The sequence below is a fragment of the Erpetoichthys calabaricus genome, chromosome 13 (assembly GCF_900747795.2).
Source record: "Erpetoichthys calabaricus chromosome 13, fErpCal1.3, whole genome shotgun sequence".
In the NCBI taxonomy this organism is placed as follows: Eukaryota; Metazoa; Chordata; class Cladistia; order Polypteriformes; family Polypteridae; genus Erpetoichthys; species Erpetoichthys calabaricus.
In genome coordinates this window covers 69,228,731-69,253,990 of record NC_041406.2, presented here as the reverse complement: position 1 = coordinate 69,253,990, position 25,260 = coordinate 69,228,731, and the positions used below count along the sequence as shown (strand labels likewise).

The 25,260-nt window shown below is 36.8% G+C and overlaps 1 protein-coding gene across 3 annotated transcripts in view; it reads left to right on the top strand.

The window, feature by feature from the left end:
* cdk14 (cyclin-dependent kinase 14) overlaps positions 1-25,260 on the top strand; it is an 868,117-nt gene that overhangs the window by 161,266 nt on the left and 681,591 nt on the right. Inside the window, exon 1 of one of the 3 annotated variants that reach the window (XM_028817115.2) lies at positions 12,434-12,550. The exons of the other annotated variants lie outside the window; for them this stretch is intronic. The gene's annotated coding sequence lies outside the window, so the exon portion shown is untranslated. Of the gene's footprint in view, positions 1-12,433; positions 12,551-25,260 lie in introns of those variants that run through there. 3 annotated transcript variants of the gene reach the window in all.

Below are 25,260 nucleotides of genomic sequence, written 5' to 3'. Positions count from 1 at the left end.
TTTAAATTAACAGACTATGGTCTGGAACCACGGTAATAGACAAGTATAGTTATATAACTAAATAGAAAAATACAAATGTAATGTATTTAAGTATAAAACATTGCATTTTGTTTTTATTTTATATTGTGTATACAGTATGTAAGGACTTTTTGCACAAATACACAAAAAGCAGTCTGTTGACTTGCTCCTGCAGTATCAGAACAATTAACCAGTTTTCTTCAGTATTATGTCAAAATTCTCATTTTCCCTCACAGTAATTTTGCCATTTTGTTTTTGCAAGTTAAGTCTTTTATGTTATCACTCAAGTCTAAACAGCTGAGTGGGCTTTGGAAGGCAGGAATGTTTCAAATCCTTCATCAGTTGATGTACTCAGGAACTGACAGGTGCTCTCAAAAGGTTTGGTATCTCTAGGCATTGTGAAAATCTTTATTTATACATCCAGCTGTTGCACAAATCAGATATTCAGATATTTCAACACCTTGATAGAAGCAAGATTTTTAAAGATATTCCAATGGCTATAGTGCAGTCGCCTTGCTTTCTGACTGTCACCACATTTTGGAGTAATCTCCTGGATTTCTAAGAAGTTGGCTACATAAACTTTGAAAATGACCTCAGGTCAGTTGCTGATATATGTTTATGACCTTTTCTCATGACTATTGATTCTTTCTCAATGAAGTCCAACAAAAGTCTAATCACAACCAAAGAAAGGTTATTCAGATGCAACTGGAAGCACAGGGAGAACAACCAGCCACATCGGCAGTAGTTAAACTAAAAAACTGCACAGTTGATCCTGGAGTTTTCTGTAATAAAACATTAGAATGGTTTAGTTTTTATCAGAGTGTTTGTGAGTGTAGATACCTATATAGTTCTTCATCCCTTGAAAAAGATTCCCAGATTTGTCTTTTGTTTTTCCAGTGCTCAGCCCTTCAGATCTTTGCTGTGGGCTGGGCTTTATAGATGCACACTATGTTTTCATGTCTACCAAAACCTGTGTGTTCTGTAATGCAAGACTATATATTTCTTTTTTCCTCATGTTGTAATGTTGAGCAGGGAAGAGGGAACTAAAAGGTAGTTGTTCACTGTTTTAAATAATAGTTGAACTTGATTATCACTGCTGAATGGGTCAGAAATGGGAAAAAAATCTGTTAGGTGTCTAGAAGCTCAAAACTGGAAAGAAGGAGTACAACACCTCTCTAGGTGTTTGAAAGAGTTCAGTGTATAAAAGAGTTAAAAACAGCAGCAATGCTTTTCTTTTAGTGCCAGGAACTACTAGGATGAGTCTGACAGCCTGGTTCCAAGTATTAAATTTACAAGGACTGCATAGCTTGTACATGTACCATATCGAACATAAAGTGCAAATATTTACATTCTAACTACACAGATATAGATATAGAGGAAATGGTTGTAGTGAATTTTTTTCTTCTTTACAGCCTTGCATGAGTTTTTGCTTTTCTCTTAGCACTTTGTTGTGCTTCACAGGATACCGGTTTCTTCTGCCTCCTTTATTTGCCTAAATTCGGTGTTTCAGAATTGTGGATCTGAGTTTACACACTGAACATTTAATATGTGATTTCGGTTGTGAGTGGACACCCTTGTTATTCCATACTAAGAAAAAAATATTGTATAGAAAAAAAATTCCATACAGTAAAGTAAATCACATAAAATAAAGCCTCCGTTATACAGTTTTAAAGCTCTACAAGCTCCAATTAATAGAACAGAAACCAAATGTCTTGAAAAAATTCACTGTTTAAGCGATGGAAACAAAATCTCCAGGTTTTGCCTGTTTCCTGATTGCTAGTGGAAAAACTAAATAATTGTTCCCATGCAGTACATGTTGAAAGCTTTAATGGGACTTCACAGCATCACAGGTTTAGGTTCAAACAGAGCAAGTAGTGCTAATTGTTGTAACACAACACATTTACTCTCAGTAACGTTTCTAAAGAAATAGCCATAAACTTTGAAAGAATCACGGTGATGGTTTCTGGCCATTGTCCTAATGTCACTGAATATCCATGGATCAATAAAAGTGACCTTTCAGTAGTTCATAAGTCACCACATCTGCTTAACTATAAAGTAAACATACCTCCTTAAGGATGCTAATCATGATAATATTTTTGTAAATTAGTCTTTTCCTTTAGCCATCTCTTAGGATTTTTCTTGATTCCTATGTGATAAACACTTTACACAGAGTATATTACAAAATTAGAAAGAAACTGCAGTCTTAGAAATACGGATCGCTTCATTATTTCAAATCATCCTTTTATGAGATGTCTAAAATGACAACTGAGTAATATGTTGTTAATAATGATTATAAGTGCTATTTGACAGCTAGTTCCCTATTTGTCTCCTTGCATCTGCATTTAATGAAAAATGTCTGGTGTTTAATGACAGTGTTCAGCAGAGACCTTTGTTTTGTTTTTGATTCTTTGATCATAAATTAACCCCAGCACTGCAGCAGCATCCATGGTTATAACTAATACTGAAATGACAGAGGGATCCCATTGATCTGCAAGAATGTTTAACAGAGCAAATTGTTTTGAATGCAGACACTTAGCCTTTTAAAGTATCCCCACTAGGTTCAAACACATATGCTGCTTTAATGCTTTTGCTCACCTTCCTCACTCTCGGAATTACCACTTTACCCTGAAGAATGCTAGAAACCTGACCTTTCACCCTGTAACCATGTAACATATTTTTCTTTTCTTCTTTTTTTTTTTTCATAATGACATTCCTCGAATGTCATTATTTCTGTAAGGAGTCACCGTATAGCTGTCCAAACTGGAATAGGAGTGTGAATCACTTGGGAACTGAAAGGGTGAGGAAGTGATTGCATTATTAAGAAAACATTTAAAAAAAACAACAACAACAACACAAGAGAGGCATTGTCATGTAATTGAGAACATATCAAAATAGAACAGTGGACACTTTAAATTCTTACTTGTCTAGTAGGGCTTTTGCACAGATACAGTAGGTGTTTTATTATTATTGCCTAACTGCATCCCATTGTGCCGACTGCTTTAACCAGCAAGCCAGACCCACCTCACTGTATGGAGCTGCTCCTTTAATTTTGTATGCTGTATTTGCTCTTTTATAGAGAGGGCATACTTAGCAGATGATGTTCATTAATAATGCAGAGTGGATTAAGGGTTTCGGGGATTGACTTTTCCTATCAGCACTGACAGTTGTGTGGCATCATTGCCAAATGCTTCACTCTAGTTGTCCAGTGATGAAAAGTGCAGTGCTTTGTATTTAAATGTGAGCAAATGAGCAGCAACAACTTTAAAAAGCACAACTGGGCAATATGATGGCTTTCACGTTTTGTATGTTTCCACAGATAAGATTGAATTACACTGCATATAAGACATTTGACCTTTTTTGCTTTAAATTGTTTTGATTGCATTGCAAATGCTGGAGTAAGCTTGTTTAGTGATAATTAAAGTGCAGTAAATGATACGAGCATCTCTGATTCATCATAATGGCTTGTGATTACACATAAAATAGTCATTGGTACTGGAAAAAGTCTGTTGTTTGCCAGAGGGCTGACAGTTACTGCTGTGCAATTAGCTTATTGTAAAGAAAACAAAGAGCAAGTAATTGTAGATATTTGATAGTTGAAAAGTGGTTCACTTTTATTATTATTTTTTAATAACAAACAGGTATTTCTATAGGTTTTTACCTTACAAATAAATGGTACATTTGCCGGGACACCAGTCTAGCGAAATTAACACCTTCGGTAAGTTAGTAACTGCAGTAAAATTTTTAAATATCTTGGTACTTTGTTTCCTGGTGTATCATGGGGTCTTTCATACCTCAGATTTTCTTAAAAGCTCTCTTAACATAAGTAATGTGAGTGCATCAAACAATCGATACTGTTAATGAGGCTTCCAATTGAGTAAAATATTTATTGCCGTAGACCACCATTATTTAACACATTTGCTGGTTAGCATTACCTTGATTAATACTGTCAGTGTCATGAATAACATCATATTCTCAAGAATACCTAATCCAGTTTAGGGTTACAGGGGTTTAGAGTCTCCATCAGGTACAAGACTGAAACCAGTCCTTGACAAAGCACCAGTTCATCAAATTCCATACCCATGGTAGGTATACTATGGAAAAATGTCCAATTCACTAAAAACAACAGCAAAAATAAAATGGAACAAATGGCCCATAGATGAATATCAAAGCGTAAAATCAAAATGAAAAGGAGGCAGATCAACCAGTTTCGAGACATTTGATGGAACCCAACTGTTGGGCTGATGATTTAAAATACACTGTCTTGCAGATTGTTAAACCATATCCAAGGAGCGATGACTAAGAGAAGGCTCTATTACATAGGAAAGGCTTCTGGGTGTTTTACTTAAAGACTTTGAAACTGATTGGTTTAAATGAATAATTTGACTTGGAGTGCTCCCTTTGAAATGTATGCACTTTCATGCTGATTTTTTTCTAACCCTAACTCTAAACACACTGATCATTAGAATAGCTAATATTTTGGTTAGACTCTCTTCATAGAAGTATGTATCTTACTTTATTGTTATTATTTAACATATGTATGCAAAATATTGTTAACTTTTAGTAATTCTATATATTAGTACAGTTTTAGTATCAGTATTGTTGTTAATGTTACTTGTTTTGGAATCTGGATTCTGTCTATTCTCTTCTTGTTCATTTTTCCTTGCTGTATAAATGAATACATATTTGAGTTATACCATACATGTGGGTCTGTCAGTATATTGAAAAGTACAGTGTGGTTTTATGATGACTCCCAATTTGTTATGTTTCTGAAGCTAATGTGTGCTGCTACCTATTTGACATCACTGCTTAATTCAGGAACTGGACTGATTCTGAAATGCATAGGAAAATTGGAGGTGAACTTTAACCAATCTGCGAGAGAGGAAGCTGGTTCTGAGTCATGCTTGATTAGAGATACAATCCTATGACTGAAGAGGCCAAGCCCCATACTCACCATTAAACGAGATGGGTTTGTAATTTTTGAGGTGTGGCTCTGATGTTTTTCTATTGGTCTATTCATTCATGACAAAGTGTACTTCTTTATGAGTTGTCATTTTGAGCTCTATCCTTTATTTTAATATATTATAGTTGCAGTCATCTCTGATAAAGCTCTGACTATAATATTATTATTTTTTATGGTTGCATGTTTACTTTGCACTCATTTATCATTTCATACTCTGTATAAGAAGCTTCATAATGACAACTTTACAGGTCGATTACTGAGCCTATAATGTTCAATAACATTGAAAGAGCAGTAGTGACGAACGTACGTATAAAATTAAATAACAAACCTAGGAGTAATATAAGGTTCTGCAGGTAACATCAGAATAACAGATATAGACTATAATAAGTAAGCATCATAAAATTAATATAGATATGGTAGGTACAAAATGAAATAAACATTAGATCAGAGTTCTACATTAAATTTGCTGATGTTAGAGAATTCTTAGATAAACGTACACAGTGAATTCCAGATAATTGTTGCCACAAAGGGGCGGCACGGTGGCGCAGTGGGTAGTGCTGCTGCCTCGCAGTTGGGAGATCTGGGGACCTGGGTTCGATTCCCGGGTCCTCCCTGCGTGGAGTTTGCATGTTCTCCCCGTGTCTGCGTGGGTTTCCTCCGGGCGCTCCGGTTTCCTCCCACAGTCCAAAGACATGCAGGTTAGGTGGATTGGCGATTCTGAATTGGGCCTAGTGTGTGCTGGGTGTGTTTGTGTGTGTCCTGCGGTGGGTTGGCACCCTGCCCAGGATTGTTGCCTGCCTTGTGCCCTGTGTTGGCTGGGATTGGCTCCAGCAGACCCCCGTGACCCTGTGTTCGGATTCAGCGGGTTGGTAAATGGATGGATGGATGGATGTTGCCACAAAGAAGAATGAACATTAACAAGTAGTCGCATAGCACCTCTTTGGAGACTAAAGCAGTCAGAAAATCTAACGTTTCGCATTGGTTTATATGGCTTTAGCAGCATGGGATAATCATAAATATCAAAAAATTAGCATGAAATATATAGGACATTGAGTCACACCTGTTGTAGGAAATCCAGGAAGAACAGGCTACCGTCAGTTTAACAAATATTTCAGGTGGATGACAGAGACTTGGAAGCATCATCAACACCTAACCTTCTCTCCTTCTTTTTTGGATAAGCAAAATAAATGTAATTGTAAAAGTTTTTCCACACTGACACCAAACAAATTTCATGAGTTTGGAAGGTGTTTATCAAAGTATCAAAAAGAGTAGTGTTCTGTCATTTTCAGTACGTGTGAACAGCATCCTTTCATAAACAGATCACTATCAACAGTTTCTTTGACTTAAAAAAGTAGAATCAGCCACTTCTGAGGAGGAGCCAGAGTCTACCTATTTGATTCTCTATGTTAATTTACTCTACCTTGTTAAGTTATGTGAAGTAAAATGTGAAAACTTTATAGAATTTGCATAGAGTGTTCTAGTGATCTTAATTTGAGCAAGTCTTTCAGTGTAAGAGTTAGCTGTATCACTGTCCCATAATATATTGCCAGTAGAATATCTTTAAGAGGTGGGACTAAAGGTCACGGTGACGGTGGATATTCAACAGAGTCTGTAAGCGTTAAGAAGATTCAGAAAGATAAGGAAGATAGAAGGATAGTGACCATAAAGACCTGTTTATACTTGGGCACAACCAGCTGCAGACACATTTATAGTACAGATGTTAAATAAGCGACAAAGTGCAGTTGCGGAATCCCCTGGCTTTTTCTTTGCCTTTATATACTGGTTCAGTAAATGAGTCCATTTCTGCCTTCACTTTAATCTTTTCCCAGGGTCTGAGCGATTTCTTACCATGAATTTATGCACATTCGGCTTTTCTCTGTTTGCTTTTAATGTTGGACTTATATAACAAACCTAGGAGAAGGTAGCAACGGATCACTTCACACAACTAACTGCTCCTTGAATGAACAAGTTTTCATGTCTAGTGCATGTGCCATCAATGCACAAAGGCGGGCACAGGACAGCGTGGTAACAAAATTCTGATAAAATTTACGTCATGTTCACCATAGCGGAGAAGGCAATCATATATTGGCAGTGTTAAATTATGATGGAGGAACAATGAGTGAATATTTATATCATTAAAGTTCTGGAAACTGTGACTAGGACGTTAAACCTTTGAAGATGAAAATTATGGATTATTATTATTCAATAAATCTTGAACAATCTTTGGCTGATCTGTTATTCTGTGTGAGACTTAGTCCTTCAATATCTCAGTAATCTTTAAGGCATATAAAATTATTTAAAATAGGCATTGTGACCATGTCATTAAAGTTCTATATTTCAGACTGATGTTCTCAGCTCATTCCCCAACCCTAACTTACTGTGTCACCCAGACCAAATATTTTGGTTTTGTGCTACTGTTAATGGTGATCTATGCCCTTTTCCTGTGCCTCCATCCAGCTTAAATGGATACTTAGGCTTCATCTTTGGATTTCCCTTCTTTTTCACGTTTTAGCTTACTTTCTATATGATTTTGTAAGATTTGGATTCTTGATTAGTTCTTGTGTGCTTAGGTATTAACGACAATTTGGATCCTTGATTAGTTCTTGTTTGCTTAGGTATTAGCGATATTGGCTAAAACTTATTTTTTTAATTTTGAACTCTCACCCCACACATTGAAGGAAATTACTTCAGCCTCTTACATAACCATGTGTTCAAAGAAGGGCTGTGGCCTTGAGTTAAATCAAACGTATCTTATGTTATCTTTTAATTAAGAGAATGGCTATTGGGATGAGTTAGTTCCAAGTTACAACAGTAAAGTTACAAATGATTGACAAAATATAAACCCAGACAGTAAGTACAACACCACAAATGAGATAAAATGTCAGACAATATATGCCAAATTATTACCTGTATTTGCTTGAGATGTGGTCTGACTTAAATAACACCACCACATCAGATCTCATTGTACTGTTAAGATCTTGTGTTCCATTTACAGTATCTACTTTAAAATATGGTCCCTGTAATCATTTGACAACAGGGGAAGCTGTTTACAGCTGAGTGAAATAAATTTAAATTAACTTATTTATGTCCTCTTCCATAAGTTTCACTCATTGGTCCTAATAGTAATTAGAATTAAATATACTTGGCATACCATCACAGTCTTTTGCACTATTCAGTGTGAAAAAAAGGTTTAAAAAATAGTTTTCATTTTAGATGGCAAATGTACTGTATGTTAACAGAGTATTGGTAACTAACCGCCAGATTGTGTATATTGGAAATGGTCCCAAAAAATCAAGCAATCTCAGTTAACTGACAGCAATTTTGCATCAAAAACATTTTAAATTGCTATTGAAAATATACTTTTCTCACTGCAGATGGTATGTTGCACTATAATAAATATATTTTTGGAACAGCAGTATTCTTCAGGAGAGCTGAACCTTTTCATGAATATAAAATTGTCATGTCATAAAAAATAAAGAAGAAATAGTCAACATTTTAGAGTCTATTTGTTGGATTTCCCATTCTGTTCAAATATATTATGTAACTAGTTAATGATCAGATGCCCAAAAGTTCCCTGCTGTTCTGTCCCACAAGTCTGTGTGTTGGTCTGTCATGTGACTTACAAAATTGGCCTTAATTTCGGCACAGCTTTGCTGTTGTTTCTCAGATATAGATGATTATCACTCATGGTTATGTTGAATAATTCTGCTGCAGTGATTTATGATAGATAATTCCATGGCAAGGTGGTGCAGTAGTTAGTGCTGCTGTCTGACAGATCCAGAGCACACTGGCTTCAAATCCTTGGACTGATTTTGCACATTCTTCTTGTATTTTCATGAATTTTCAGATGGATATTCCAGTTTACATTCCATACTCCTGTCAAGTTCAGCAGTTTTCTTTCTTTTTTTATTTTTGTTTAATTCTTAGTTTTCCGTTTATCTTTCCTGGTGGTCATGTAGTTGATTATAGCTATTGCACTGTTTCTAGGATTATATAGCTGGTGACTGTTTCCTCAGTGGCTGTTGCTGTTCATACCTTCACATACTCCACAGAGTTGTAGGTAAGTGGGATTTTGTCTCAGAGGAAGCTGTTAAGATTTCTGCAGTTGTGGGATAAATTCTGCACTGTTAATATAAACTCTTCAACAAACCTAATTTCTAGTTTGCCATTGTGACTTGGAATGTGGCTCATGCATTAACTTTTGCATTTATTTGTTCTGTTTGTGTTATTTTCTTTTACTTGCAGGAACCAGATATCACAGACAACTGCCTAATCCAAGTTTATATAGGCCTAGTTTGGTGAAGAGCGTTATGTAGGGTGCGGAGAAGGCTCCTGTTTTTTGTAGGAGTAAAGTAAATAGGGACCTGATAGTGAGCAGTGCCACAGTTTTTCTTTAAAACCTCTTGACTGAACAATCTGTATCTCTCAGGTCTCAAAATGATCTTTCCCTTTTATGATATAATCTTCTTAAAGGACAATGCCAAAGCAGGGTGTTAGGTTCATTGGTTAATCTACATTGGCCTGGTGAGAATATACATTACAATTTGCTGGCTCTTCTCCCAGGTTGATTCCATACCTTAAATCATTGCTGTCAAGATAGATCTCCTAACTCATAACCATGCACTTTACATGCATGAATAATAAATAGTCCAAAAAATGTTAACATCATAATGTTTTTTTCATCAAATAACTGTTTTTAGTCAACACTCAATAAGCATGACTTTTTCCTTGAACCAGTTGGCATTTCTTACTTTTATTAAGTTTCAAAGTCCATCAGTACTTGATGTTATTTCTTACATAAACCATTTTTATGTTATGTGACCACTGTAATCCTGTTTTAAAGGAACACTTTGAAAACACATCAGATTTCAATGGGAAAAAAAATCATGTTGGATATCTATACTGATATGGACTGAGTAATGTGTTAGGAATGAAAGGATGCCACATCGTTTGATGGAAATGAAAATTATCAACCTACAGAGGGCTGAATTCAAAGACACCCCAAAAATCAAAGTGAAAAAAATTATACGTCAGGCTAGTCCATTTTGCTGAAATTTCATTGCAGCAACTCAAAATTGTACTCAGTAGTTTGTATGGCCCCCATGTGCTTGTATGCATGTCTGACCACATCAGGGGGGGCATGCTCTTAATGAGATGACGGATGGTGTCCTGGGGGATCTCCTCCCAGATCTTGCCCAGGGCATCATTGAGCTCCTGGACAGTCTGAGGTGCATCCTGGCAGCGTCGGATGGGCCGAAACATAATGTCCCAGAGGTGTTCTGTTGGATTTAGGCCATGCTCCAGGAACTGCCTGCCTGCTCTTGCCACATGAGGCCGGGCATTGTCGCACACCAGGAGGAACCCAGGACCCACTGCACTGACAGTGGGTCCAAGGATTTCATCCCGATACCTAATGGCAGTCAAGGTGCCATTGTCTAGCCTGTAGAGGTCTGTGTATCCCTCCATGGATATTCCTTCCCCGACCATTACTGACCCACCACCAAACTGGGCATGCTGAACGATGTTTCAGACCCTTTCATGTCTGTCACATGTATTCAGGGTGAACCTGCTCTTATCTGTGAAAAGCACAGGGCGCCAGTGGTGGACCTGCCAATTCTGGTATTCTATGGCAAATGCCAATCAAGCTCCACAGTGGTGGGCAGTGAGCACAGGGCCCACAAGAGAATGTCGGGCCCTCAGGCCACCCTCATAAAGTCTGTTTCTGATTGTGTGGTGAAAGACATTCACACCAGTGGCCTACTGGAGGTCATTTTGTAGGGCTCTGGCAGTGCTCATCCTGATCCTCCTTGCCCAAAGGAGCAGATATTGGTCCTGATGATGGGTTAAGGACCTTTTGCGACCCTGTCCAGCTCTCTTGGAGTAACTGCCTGTCTCCTGGAATCTCCTCCATGCCCTTGAGACTGTGCTGGGAGACACAGCAGACCTTCAAAAACAGTGAAAAAAGCTGAGGAGGGAAAAGTGGCATGGGCCTGCACCTGTTAAACCTGTTTTTGTGGTTGTTTCATTGTTGCCCCTCTAGTGAACCTGCTGTTAATTAGAGAACCATTATGCTACTTAACTGACCAGATCAATAGCCCAGAAGTTTCATTGACTTGATGCAATACTCTGATTTAAAAGTGTTCGTTTAATTTTTTGAGCTGTATTTATATATATACATATGTTGAGTCAAAATTACGTTAACATTTGAATGACGAAAATAATTTATTCACAAAACATACTTCATATGTGCAAGATGATTTACAGGAATGTCTCAACCTGATCGCCATCATGTTCAACAAACAAAAACCAATGAGCAACAGTACCATTTAAAGCCCGGACACACATTTCTCTGGGAATAGATGATACCACAATCCGTATTCTGCCCTTCAGTTCATTGATATCACGAACTTTCCTGCTATACATGCGCTCCTTCACCATACTCCATAACCAGAAATCACAGATTGTCAAATCAGGGGAGTGTGGAGGCCATGGCAATAGTCCACCATGACCTATCCATCGACCTGGAAAGGTGTGGTCGAGATAATAATAATCCATTAGTATTAACATAATTTTAACTCACCCTGCATATATACTATATATATATATACCGGTATATATATAATATATATATATATATATATATATATATATATATATATATATATATATATATATATATATATATATATATATATATATATATATATGCACACACATATAAATATATTCATATAAACTAAATACTGTATGCCTCCATCCATTTTTAGTCCTGACCTAGTTATGTTTATGTATAATTGTACGCACATAGATACAGTATATACAGTACATACACATACTGTATACTTTTTATATATTCCTGACACCAACACATAAACACCTGAATGCATACTCTACTACAGGTATAGACTTTACTCAGCAAGCACCTTTCATGAATAAACCATTTTAAAAGCTTAGTCTAATTTGTTGTAATAGGGAGCAGAAATCTGATTAGTTAGTTACATTTTAGATTGTCACCTACCCCCACCACTTAAGTTGACTACAGCTCATTGCTAATAAAATTGCCTTTAGCACTATGAGCATGGGCAAAGTGTAGAATCTGAGTAGTGCAGTGTTGCAAATCAATATCTTTTTAAGAAGGCATTCTACTGTAAATTGCCTAGATAGCATACGCATGGCTGCAATGATGCTGCATAGACTGCCTGCTTCAGCTTCCTTGCTACTCAACAGGCAGTTCCATCTTGCTGCAGGGTTCCTGTACAGTAAGCCTCATTTGATTTTTAGCATTTGAAAGAAAAACAAACACAACTGCACTGCTTCTGGATTACTTCTGTAAGGTGTTGTGTCATTTTTAAGCTGTGTCCATCTCATCCCCGTTTGCCAGTGAAGGATTAGTAAGCACTCTGTCTTTGATTTCCCCCTGTTTTGCCAGTCTTAGTATATCCTTGCGATCTCTGCCTGCTTAGTGCAGAAAGATGTTTTGAGTTCATTTGCTGAAAGTGATTGGCCTGAATGCATTTCATCAGCACATGAGTTCACAGGTGAGCTGCTCCTGTAAACAGCTTCTGCATTAAGGTAAGATGAGCTGTTTGCCTTTTTTATTAATTGATTCTGTGTGTGTGAGTGTGTGTCTGTGTGGGTGAATGAATGTAAAGATGAAACGCGTGCTTCCTGGAGCTGCCTTGCACTGACAAGGAATTCCCTAGACAGATTACAAGCATATGACATAAACATTGCAGATTGAATTAAACAAAATCAGAAGACCTCTTTTGATTTTTTTGAGATGCACACAGGCCCACCCTAGTTCATTGGGTCTGTGGGAACTTTGAGTTTTAGCTGTAGTTTGGGTTCTTGGGCAAAGGGGATGGCTTAGCTCTAGTAAGCATTCTTTACAAGTGTTATTTAATTTTTTTTTAATCTAGACATCTTGTCAGCTTTTCTCATGCTAAACAGAAACTAATCAAAACATTTATTTGGTCTGATGCACATTAGAATTATGAGCCACTCTGACCGGTGTCTGACAGATTGCTAACTGACCATACCTTTACTTTGCCACCTTGAGTATAGTGCACATGCTAGCATGTGTACAGCATAGGTTTGGTGACTTGCTCTGTAAAGTCTGAGGATAACATTGCCAGAGGGTTCTGTGTGAAACATTAGCCGAGTTCCTGAGCCCATTTTGCCAGGTTATTGTTGCTATTGAAGCAGAAATAATGCTATGCAGTTGCTTTTCTTTTCCTTGTTACAAATGTGTTTTTTGTGATGGCCATGTTTTTATACATGATTTAAAAAAAATCAGCCGCTTTTCTTTTTTTCTTGGTTTAATAAATGGATGTATTGTGTGGGAACAGCAGATGTATTAGCTGCAGGGGAAATCAGATTGAGTGTTGTGGTTGAATATACTGGAGAAACAGGTTATCTCATATGTACAGTAAAGATTTCAGTGGTCAGCTTGTATTTGGCAGCATAAACATATACATAGAAGAAATGTGCACATAAAGTTGTACTGTTTAATGGTAATTTCTAAAAAAAAAAAAAAAAAAAACCACAGCCTGCAGTTGATGGCTGTTCAATAATACATTCTGCAAAAATCCGACAGTTTGTGTCATTCTGCACTTCTCCAGTTTGTGAATGTCTTATAACTGTTTGGGTCATCTTACTATGCAGTACATTATGTAATGGCCTAGTCATAGAGCCTGCAGTGATTAAGCTAGAAATACAGAGAGTTGTGTGTTCAAACTAGCATGTCTTTATTGCTTCCTAAAACACTTTAATATAATGCTCAAAATAAAGGTTGGTTGATCACGTGGTGTCTTCACTGTTTCTGCATCAAACTTTGATCCCAGGCTCAGACTTTTTCATTATGACATTAGCATGCTTACTAGATTGTATGTGCGGCTTTACTCTGGGGTATCCTGGTTCTAGTCACATTTCAAAGATGTACAGCTAAGTGGACTTTCTAAATGTCTCTAAAGTAAGTGTGACTGTATGTCTGTTCTGCATTCTATCTTGTTCCCACCTTACTCTTTTTGTTGCTGGAGCAGGCTATGGCTCCTTGAACCCCAACAGGAAGGTAATTCTAAAATGGATGGATGTGTGATTCATTGCTTGACACTTAACCAAAAAGGATCATTTTCTCTGGTGGCTCTCAGCCATTTGACATTTCTATTCTATCTTTGGATAGTGTGATTTGCAATTAAGGTTAGTTTTCACGTTTAATATTTTCATAATGACATATACAGGGGACAAATTTGACTTTCTGTCAGTATATTAGTACAGAAACCTGAAATGGTTTCTAGCAAAAAATGTATTACTCTAATGAATTCTACTCGATCATCTGTCTTATATCTCATAGTTCCATTATTTGTGGTTTTGTTTCTGTTTTATTTGCCTGCCCCTGTTTGGCTTACCTTAATGGTGTTACAGGGTCCCTACCAACTCATTTCATTTTTCTTCATTTTCTTTTCAGGTGTAATATTATTTGTGCTGTCTGCCTAAGTGCTTTGTGGTAGTGTTCAGTATGACAGACATTGTTACACTTAAAGCCCAGCATTCTTTGTCTATCTATCGCTCTGCTGGTCATGTTGCAGATCCAGCACTTTCCCACAGGGTTACAGAATGTCTACTCTTGTTCTAATTACAGATTTGTGCAACAGAAAGATAACAGAGAAAACTAGTAATACATTGCATCTGCAAAGCTTGCAATATTCCGACAGGAGGCACAAGGTTTCTGCTTTATATCAGGTATCATCAGAAGACAACAAAACAAAAAAGTCGCTGTGAATACTTAAGACATCTTATTATTTCTAAGGAGAGGCCTGCCTTGTGTTTGGTAGTGTTCATGGAAATTAAGACTGGACAGTTTTATTTTAGACACGTCAATACAAGAAAGCAGTGTAAGTCTACTGTTTGTGGATTGCACATGACTTGTCTGTGTTGTACATCCACCTCTTCTACAATTTAGGGACATGTAGAGTCTACTGATGGTCTCATGAACTTGTTTGGAGAGCACAGCAGTTGTGATAATTTGGCTGTATACAAATGGGACATGGACATTTGAGCCAACACATTCAGTCTTTTAGTAAAATCTGTCCTGTCATCGAAGCGAAAATGGCCAATACTCAACGACAAGTAAGACCTGACGCTCAGTCAAGTCATCACCTATAGTCATGTGATAGACTTTAAGCTTGTGTAAAAAAGATTTCTATTTCAGAACAACAATTCATCTTGGTTTGACAGCTTTATCGTTCATTTCCATTTTACTTCTGACTAGATCATAAATTTTGATAAACTACTGCATTACAATTTTTCCTTTGGAATCACACTTCAAGAATTATTTGTCAGTTCATCTTGTATGAAGTTTTGCACTGTACTGAATATGTCATGTACAGTCATCTTTTACCAAATTTTATTAAATAGCATGTATTTCATGGAATAAAGTATGCTTTCAGTCCATTCAAGTTAATTAACTGTACTTAAGAAAAGATACCTCTGCTTATTAAAAGTAATAAAGTAGCAATCCTTAGACTTGTCAGTCCTTGCTAGAGGAAGGTTCTCTGCTCTGTGTTTGTGACTACTGTTATATTCAACCCAACATGAAGGCATATCAGTTTTTTACCGCATTTCTTCAGCAAAGGTGTCCAGATTCCTTTGCTTTCAGTTATCTGTGAAGCCAGAACCATAGTGAGTCTTAAACTAAAGATACATAATGACACAATTATAGCAAGACAATTTCAAATTTATTATGGGTAAGAAGTGCACACTATGATGGCTGACCGGCCCCTTATATATGCCCAAGGTAACACTTGCAATCAGAAGTGCTGTTCCTCACCAGTTCAAGTTCCTGACATCTGGTTCTCAGTTTCACATCCTCCCTGGCGTCATGCCATTCCGTAGCTTAGTATTTAAAAGGCTTAGTGCTTCATTAGTAGCTACACCTGTGACTGAGATGAGCACATGCACCAAGGGGATTCAGTAACCTGGAGTTTTGTGTTTCCTTTTAAGAATATAACTAGCCAAATAAATAGGTCACAGCCATAAGCCTCCAGGGGAGAAACAGCCTTTCCCCCATTCTTCTTTTGCCCTGTGTGTACATTTTGCAGTTTTTTTCCTAATGTTAAAAAGAAGGATGAATTAATTGCAAACATGTATATCAAGAAGATCAAGAATACTTGTTAAAAAATCTTTTCTCCATTCTGGTGTTGACCATTTATTTACAAAGAAGCAAAATAGTTTTATTTGCAAGCCATGATTTTATATGCGTTTTAGTCAGAACTTAAAAGACTTTGCTCTAATAAAGTATATTGCTTTGTGTTGTAATGGGAACATTTTTTGTAAATGAAATATAAAAAGTATAGGTTTCCGCTGCATTTGTGTAAAAATGAATCGATGAAGAGTTGTTCCAACTTCATGTTTAAACAGAATATGCATTAAAGCGTAAGCATTGATCAAAGGACTTTTTATATCCATCGTTAAGTTGCTAACTAATAGGATGACAATATAAATGAACTTTTCAAGTTAAACAAGGCTGATGTCACAAAGTGGTTCAGTGGTTTGTGCTTCACTCAGTGCACACTCACTTGCATGCACACCGGGGTGATTCAGAGCTGTGAACAGAAGAGTAGCGGAGAATCATGCAAAACCAGAGAAGTCATGCAGACTTCTTCGAGAAAGCAACCCAGCTGGGAGCTGAACCAGTGTTCACGAAACATACCATCACACTCCCTTGCTCCTTCCACCGATATTATTGAACTGCCTACTGTAAATAGTTGAGAAGTAACTTGCGAGGTATATAGAAAGAAGCATCATTGTAACTGCTCTTTTTTATATCTCATGAATTTTCATTGTATTTGTCAGATTAGGGCTTTAGCTCCAAACAGCCCTGCAGGAATGTGTGGATCACAAAAATGATTTACCGTATATACTCACGTATAAGTCTGGTCTTGGAACCTGAAAAATCAATCATAAAATCAGACCCGACTTATACGCCCGTTCAAAAATGCGACACTTTAATTATTTATTTATTTTTAACATCTTCTTGCCTCCTCCAATCTCACATCAGTTTCTCAGACGCATCGAATTTTGTTGCAGCAGCACAGTTATTAATTTCTTTCGCTACTTCAACGATGTTTAATTTAAAACCAGCTTCATATTTTCTTCTGCTCAAACGTTCCAACGCAGATAAGGGATGCTCTTACGATAAAGGCGTATGAGGGTGTGAGATACAAAAAACACAAATCAGTGCAAACGTTGCTTCGGAATAGTTTGGGTATTACCGTGTGGTCGCGTAGGCACAATAGAGAGAAAGAGAGTTTAGGAGCATGTGCTGAAACAGCGCATTGCCGCATCCACATAGAAAAAAAAGGTAGTGTGCTCTGTGGTTTCTCTCTCAGGTGGGCGTTAGCATATCACAATCTCTTGTACCAATAGCGTGAGTTTTCTGCATTTGACTTATATGACCGACATTATAAAATACCAGAAATTATACAGTAAAATCAAGTCTCAACTTATCTGCAAGTATACGGTAACCTAATATGTCTTAGTGAAGTCCTTCCTAAAGCACTTTATATGAACCTTACAGTCCTGATTTCAGTTTCACAGAAGTATACACTAAAACTGATGAAGCACAAGCAACTGCCTTACTGAAAATGTTCTGGGAGGTAGTAGTAGCATTTAAACAAAACCTGCAATCTGGTTAATAGTGTAACGTGTACTGCTTATCACTGTACACAATATTGTTCACAGAACACTATACATCGTATTTAGATATTACATTCAAAAAATATGTTAATTTTATACCCAAAGGGCATTCAGTTACATTCAGTGGGCCCAGGAATAAATCAACAACTTAGTCATACCCAAAGAAAAATCTTTAGCCCTAGCAGTTGCTTTCTCATTTGGAGCTTATCTTTATAATTGCATATTTTTCTGTATTATGAAAAGTACTGAGAGATAAAAAAGGTCAAGGATTTGATGCATTCTGTATTTTGTTCTTTAAACATTATGAAGGAAAAACATAAAAGACAAGGGAAAAGACTGAGGTCTCAGTGAGAACACTTCATTTATTGCCAAATGGCAAGATGTAATTTTATTGCTTTAGTATTTTAATACTTCAGAACAACATGGATGGTTCCTTCATCTCCTGTAGTCACTACTGATGCTATCTCGTTCAGTACAGCTACATTTATTATATGTTGTAGAGACAAGAACAGATAGAATGTAGGGAGGCACCAATGGTGTAACTGTTCACCTTCTAGAGTGCTGATGTCCTGAATGGGGAAAACCAAAAAAAAATTATGAACCACCATGTCACTGCCACATCCTTCCTGTGTCCCTTACCAAATCAATCATTTAAAATAAAATTAAGCCCATTCATGGTGGAAAATCTTCCATCATCTCATACTGAAAATCCTTGCTAACTGGCAGTTGTCCACTGATTTTCACTTTCAACAGATCAGAAAAAGGTCATCTGGCATTATTCTCTTTTACCTGACAATATAAGATTGTTTTTTCACTTTGTTTGATGAGTATATGAATTAAGGATTAATAATAATAATTAATCATTTGATGGTCCATGGGGATGATGGTGGGTTTGAATGAGTTTACCTTTGTATGTTCTGGTTTCTCCAACCCTTTGACCGTATTCTTTTGGTAATTACCAGCTCTAAATTGAGAGTGTTCTCCAGCTGGCAAATATCACTTTATGGTATCTCACCTTGGCCCTCAAGGTATGTCTGATGGCTTAGTTTGTGACTCAGTACAGGCCTGCAGGCGAAAAAGCCATAAGGAAACCAATTAAGGTGTAAGGAAAATATGATTTGATGGATCTCAAATAAGACACGAATTAGATCAGCTGTGTTTGGCAAGGTAGTATGACACCAGAGATTGTATTGTACCCCACATAGATTTTTATTCACTCTGAATTAAATTAAGGAAACATATACTGTCCAATTTAGCTGCTAAGCTTCTTTTACAGCTGGGTGAGCCTGATTTCATAAGAATGATGCATTTTCATCAGAGGATAAACCTAAGCAAAGATTATGCTAATAATCAAGATATAAGGTTTTGTAAGAATCATACTTTAATAGGTTCGGGATTGCCAAGGTGTAGATTTACTGTGCTTATAAGCTGATTTGAATATATAGGAAATACTGGCTTGTCTTTTAATAAAGTGTGGAGTTCACAGTCTTAGATAGAACAAGATTTAATGATTTATGTTAAATCTATGCTGTTCACTTTCCTACAAATCCAATGTTTTGAAAAAGCAGTTTTTCTGTTATATTAAATATTATATGTGGAGCACTCAGTGGTCTTACATTGTTGTAATGCCAAAGGTGAGGTTGGCTGAGCAGACTGTGTGGTATACTGACTAAGGCTTTCAAACATTGCAGTGGTCAGTTTAATACCTGCCACTGACACACAGGGAGACCCTTCGAAAGTCACTTCATCTGCCAGTAGGTTTAAATCAGAAACCAGTTCTGGATACATTGAGTCTATCACTCATTTCTTAACACACAGATTAAGTGTGTCAATGGACCTAATGGTGCAGTATTATTCATGGATGTGCAAACTGAAGAACACTGAGGAAAAACACAAAAATGTTCAAACTCTGCACAGGCCCGTTACAAAACTTAGAATTGAATAAAGGATCCAGGAGCCGTGAGGTAGACAGCATCAGCTCTAATCTGTGTTACACTCTAACCCACATTTTAAAAACTATTTCACAATTTTATTTTAATTGTCATATGGAAGTGTTTTTGAAGTCTTCCGTTTGGATCTGAATATTAGAACTATTAGAGCCCCATGAACAAAATTTGTGAGCCTTAGGATTAATACTACAATGTCATGTTAAAGTCATTTTGTATCTTGCATGCTAAAGACAATATAAAAAATATAATTATGATGAATCATCACTCTAGTCTTTTCCCTCTGGATAAAATGAGGTTATTTATACTGTATGTGCCTGAGTTTCTTACTGGCTTCTGTCCACTTTATAAGGCAATGCAGATTTATTTCTACAGATGACTTAATGCAGAGCACTTAAGTTGATTAAAGCCATTGCGGCATTGAGAAAAAAAATTACAGTCTTAAGCTGTCAAATGATACTTTATAAACTTACGTGATTTTTTTTTTCTTTTCTCCATTCCTTGAGGTGATTCATGCCTGCATAGAGTGAATCTACCACTCCTCCCAATAATCACACACTACACTTTGTAAATTAGAAGTACTTTCTTACATGTTTTTGTAAACTTTGCTAGTTTAACAAAATGTATTCTCTTTCATGTTTAAATTCTTTTTTAGATAATTTAAATACCTGTGCATCTATGCAATATACTATACATGGCGTTTACTTTCAGGGCAAAACCAAAGATTGTTAAGATTAGTTTTAAGACATATTAGGTTATTTCAACTGTAATGGAAAGAAAATGATTAATTGTACTGGGTGTCCTCACTGAGACTTTCCTGCCATTTGTTGAATGTTTTGAAAAAGCTGCTAAGTGGCAGTAGAAATTGTGCTAAAAGAAATCAAAATCTATTATTAGTGGAAAATTATAACATACTGTATGTGACAACAAAGTCAGGCCATTTTGAATGTACTGAGATCCATACATTAATTTAATGACATATTTAAATATATGAATATGGACATGAGTGTTAATCTGATCAGATACTAAAGTAGGGGGGTATTTTGGTTGATTCTCCTCTTGAAAATTAATTCAAGCCTGAATACAAAACAGTGATTTTCTGTTAGTAATAAATAACATGATAGATAGACAGAGATGACAGACAATGTAATAGATAGAGGGCTGTTCTTATATACGAAATGCATGTACACTCAATTTTAACAACAGCTGAAGGTAAAAATGATTGATGGATTACTGTTTATCATTAATTTTCCTTATAAAAGGCCCATTACATATTTTTAGTTATGACTGTCCTTGAATGCTATATTCTGTAGGTAAGTGGTGGTCATTATAAAGTAAAATAACTTTTCTGAGGTGGTATGGTGGCTCAACAAATAAAAACAAAGTGCATATCTATATCCAAGTATTATCCATTTTATGTGACGTACTGTACCTGCAGTAACAAATCTAGTAATAAATGTTGTAAAAATGTTGATTTCTAAAGCCAAAATAAAAACTGCATTTTTTGGATCTTTTGTCACTGACCGGACATATTCTTATTTTCACCTTTCCCTTGTGATTCACCCATTCTTACAGGCACAATCTCTGTTGTGTGGAGTTTGCGGGATCTACCTGTGTTTGAGTGGGCTTTTTTCCAGTTGTTTCAAGTCCTCAATACATTTGAAAAAAATGTTCTTAATAGGTTAAATTGACGCAGTATATACAGTATATGCATGTGCCCTGTCATGTATTGCTGTGTTGTCCCATTTAGGTATAACTCCTGTCTTTTACTCAGTGCTAAACTCAACATTTAATCAAAGTATTGTCCTCAGATAGTGGATGGATGGATTTTTCATTTCTAGTATAGTAAACAGCTATTTTTTTCTTTGCCACTCACTTTTATGATCAGCAAATAGCAGAATGCCCGGTGTTAACACTTGTTAACTTCTACATTCCATGTATAAGTTAGGTTTAATGGTGACTCTAAATTGGGTCCACTCTGAATTAGTGTGGTTGTGCACATGAGTGTGCCTTGTAATGGTCTGGCACCCTGCTCAGAATTGATATGTGCCTAAGCTCAGATCCCATTACACTGTGCTGTATTAAATGGGTTTGACAATGGATGGCAGAATGATTTATTCATTCATTCATTTTCCACAACTTTTCTGAAACCAGGTTTCAGGAGCAACAGTCTTAGCAGTGAGGCCCATTTGTTCCTTTCCCCAGCCAACTCATACTATGGGATCCCAAGATGTTCCCAGGCCATCTGGGAGATATAATCCTCTCAGTCTTCCATAGGGTCTCCTCCTCATTCCCATCTAAATTCCCAAACCACCTCAATTGGCTCCTCTTGATGTGGAGGGTCAGTGGCTCTACTCTGAGCCTCTCCTGGATTTCTATTCTTCCCTCCCTGTCTCTAAGGAAGAACCCAGCCTCCCTGCGTTGAAAGCTCATTTCTTCTGATTGTACCTGTGATCTAATTCTTTCGGTTATTACCCAAAGCTCATGACAATAGGTGAGGGTAGGGTGATAGACTGACTGGTAAATCAACTGCCATGCCTTCCGACTCCACTCCTTCTTAACCACTACAGATCAGTATAGTGACTGCATAACTGTGATTGCTGGCCCTGTTGATCTCAACATCCCTTATTCAAGTTCCCAAGGTACTTAAACTCCTCCACTTGAGGCAGTAACTCACCTTCGACTCGGAGAGGACAGTCCACCTTTTTCCTTATGAGGACCATGACCTCAGATTTGAGTAAGTGTTCATTTATTTATGAGTATACCTGGTAGCCATCACTAGTGTAGAATATAATGCAACTGTAAGTTTTTGCATTTGTGTAACTGTTGTACATCTAGACTGAATGAATGCTTACATCTTTGTTAAATGTACTCAAATGTTGCCTGATTCTATACAAATAAAATGAGGCAACTTTAAAATTACTTTCACTTATTTAACTAAATAAATTTCCTTTGCCAAGCATGGGAAGAAGGATGACATGGTGATGTCGTCTCACAGATCCATCAACAGGAATCAAATTCTGTGTCTGGTTGTTGTTTGCGTAAAGTTTGCATTCTCTCCATGTCTGTATAGGTTTTTCTCCAGGTACACCCATGTTACTCTCATAAGACAGTTGTCACTAGTTATTGGCAAAATATTACATGTTGATTAGAACATCCAAATTACAATTTTACTATACTCTGTTCACATGACAATAATGCCCTACAAACCTATAAACATTCCTAAAGTTATGCTGGTTAGGTTCTCTGAAAATCTAAGTTGGACTTGTGTGAGTGTGCATAGACGGGTCCTGTAATGAACTGGCAGCAGGTCTGGTCTGGTTCTTACCTTGCACCCAGTGATGCTGAGGTAACCTCTGGCCCCCCCAATGACCTTGAACTGGATTAAATGGGTTTAAAAATGTTAAAACGTTAGGAAAAGAAAGTCTGCCTTACATTTTCAACAGAAAACACAAGAAAGGTCTTTCTTCGTCTCAAACAAAAAAACTAGATCTGAAGTTTTTAATATCTAAACAGTTAAGTAATCCCTAGTTTACAGTTTTTTTAAGCTATATGACTTTAAGCAATAGCTCATTAATCACAAAGCATTGGACTGTATTTGTAATGGAAGTGTTGCCAGTTAAATAAATTTATCAGTTAAAAAATACAGAGGTTCTCCCTTTTTCAGGCCTTTTAGTATCCGTAGTTACAGCATTGAAGTGTTCAACAAAGAAAATCTAAATGCCTCACTCAAAAGCCATTTTAAACTGCTCTGCAGAGTTCAATGTATTCTTCTCCTGCTGGGTCCGTAAAATCTGTTGCTTTGTAATGATTTTATTTTATGATCAACAAGTCTCAGAAGTTGCATGTGGTGTGATTAATCTGATTAAAAAGATAAAATGAGTATGATTCTGAGAAAGAAAATGACAATTAAAAACATTTTTATGTCGTTCATAGAACTGAATGTTTCTGGACAATTTGGCTAACTTTTTCAAAAGATGGCAGTATAATGTATTAGAAAGTATTAGAAGAATTTAACAAAACTTCAGATCTGAGATGGAACGTTCACATTGTATATCTGAGATCCAGAAGGAACTCTGTGTTGAAATAGAGTGTTATTTTTTTGTTATGCATTTTTTTAAGTTTTTGATGGAAAGTGAATAACAATGTAAGGAGGTAAGCAGGTACATTTCATTAAATTAGGGGAGCAATTAGCCATTTTATCAGCTCGCCATACTCCCCACATCACATCTACATCTAGAGTGTGCAGTCTTCTCCTCATTCTGCCTGTTTTCCAGTTCTCTCAACCTCAAGCTGACAACCTGACTGAAACTGTCTTTTTCATTCTGTTAAGAGATACAAAGTTAGAGCATATCATCATCCATTGTCTCATTTCTAATGCAGTCTTGATTTAAAGGGGTGAAATGTTCATACGTCAGTGTGTCTGACCAAGCAAAATCATATCACTGTATAAATGGATGTTTATATTATATTCTGTACTAAAGGGCATCATCCTTAGTAAGGCTACCAAGCACTCTAGTTTTCAGTTCCTCGGATAAATTCAGTGTCTCCTTGCCTCTATGAGTGGAGGCGCCTTTATCACACATTATCAATATCTGGGCTTACTTGTACTTCTGTTCTTTTATTTATTGTATTTGTGTATAAGTCGGATCTTGAAACCTGAAAAATCGATCATAAAATCAGACCCCAACTTATACGCCCATTCAAAAACACGACACTTAAATTTTATTTTTACATCTTCTTGCTTCCTCCTATCTCGCCCCAGTTTCTTAGACACATCAAATTTTGTAGCAGCAGCGCAGTTACCAATTTCTTTCGCCACTTCAATGACTTTTAATTTTAAAACCAGCTTCATATTTTCTTCTGATAGATAAGGGATGCTCTTACAATAAAGGTGTATGAGGGTGTGAGATACAAAAAACACAAAACAGTGCAAACTTCGCTTCAGAATAGTTTGGGTATTACTGTGTGGTCATGTAGGCACAATACATAGAAAAAAAAGGCAGTGTACTCCGTGGTTACTCTCTCAGGTGGGCGTTAGCATATCATAATCTCTTGGACCAATAGTGTGAGTTTTCCGCATTTGACTTATACGACCGACATTATAAGATACAGGAAATTATACGATAAAATCAAGCCCGACTTATCCATGGGAGAGCTTAAACATGAGTATATATGGTAAATGCTTTTGGATGGTAGTGAAATTCCCTTATTCATTTAGTATTTCCTATGTTGCCACTTCTGTGAAACAGAACCATTTTTCCACAGAACCATTTTGGGTCCATTGTAGAGTGCTATATCAGTAAATACTATACACTCTGTACAAGGCCATGCACAGTGTATGTGAGTCCATGTAGTATATGTGACCTCTGAGCAATCAGGCTTTGCTTTGTTTGTCTTGCTCTTGTTCAGACCTGTTTGTTTGTTTAAGTCTGAGCCAGGATCAATGCTGTGGTTCTGTTCAGAGCTTTTGTGCACTGTTTACTGTATTTTGGTGTATACATGCATAGAAACCTAGGAAAAGGGCATTATTGTGTCCATGAACAAGGATGTTTCAAGATTTCAGATCTCAAGGCTTGACAGTTACATTTTTAATTTCTAAACTAAACCAAAGACCAACACCAACAACAGTTAATTGGA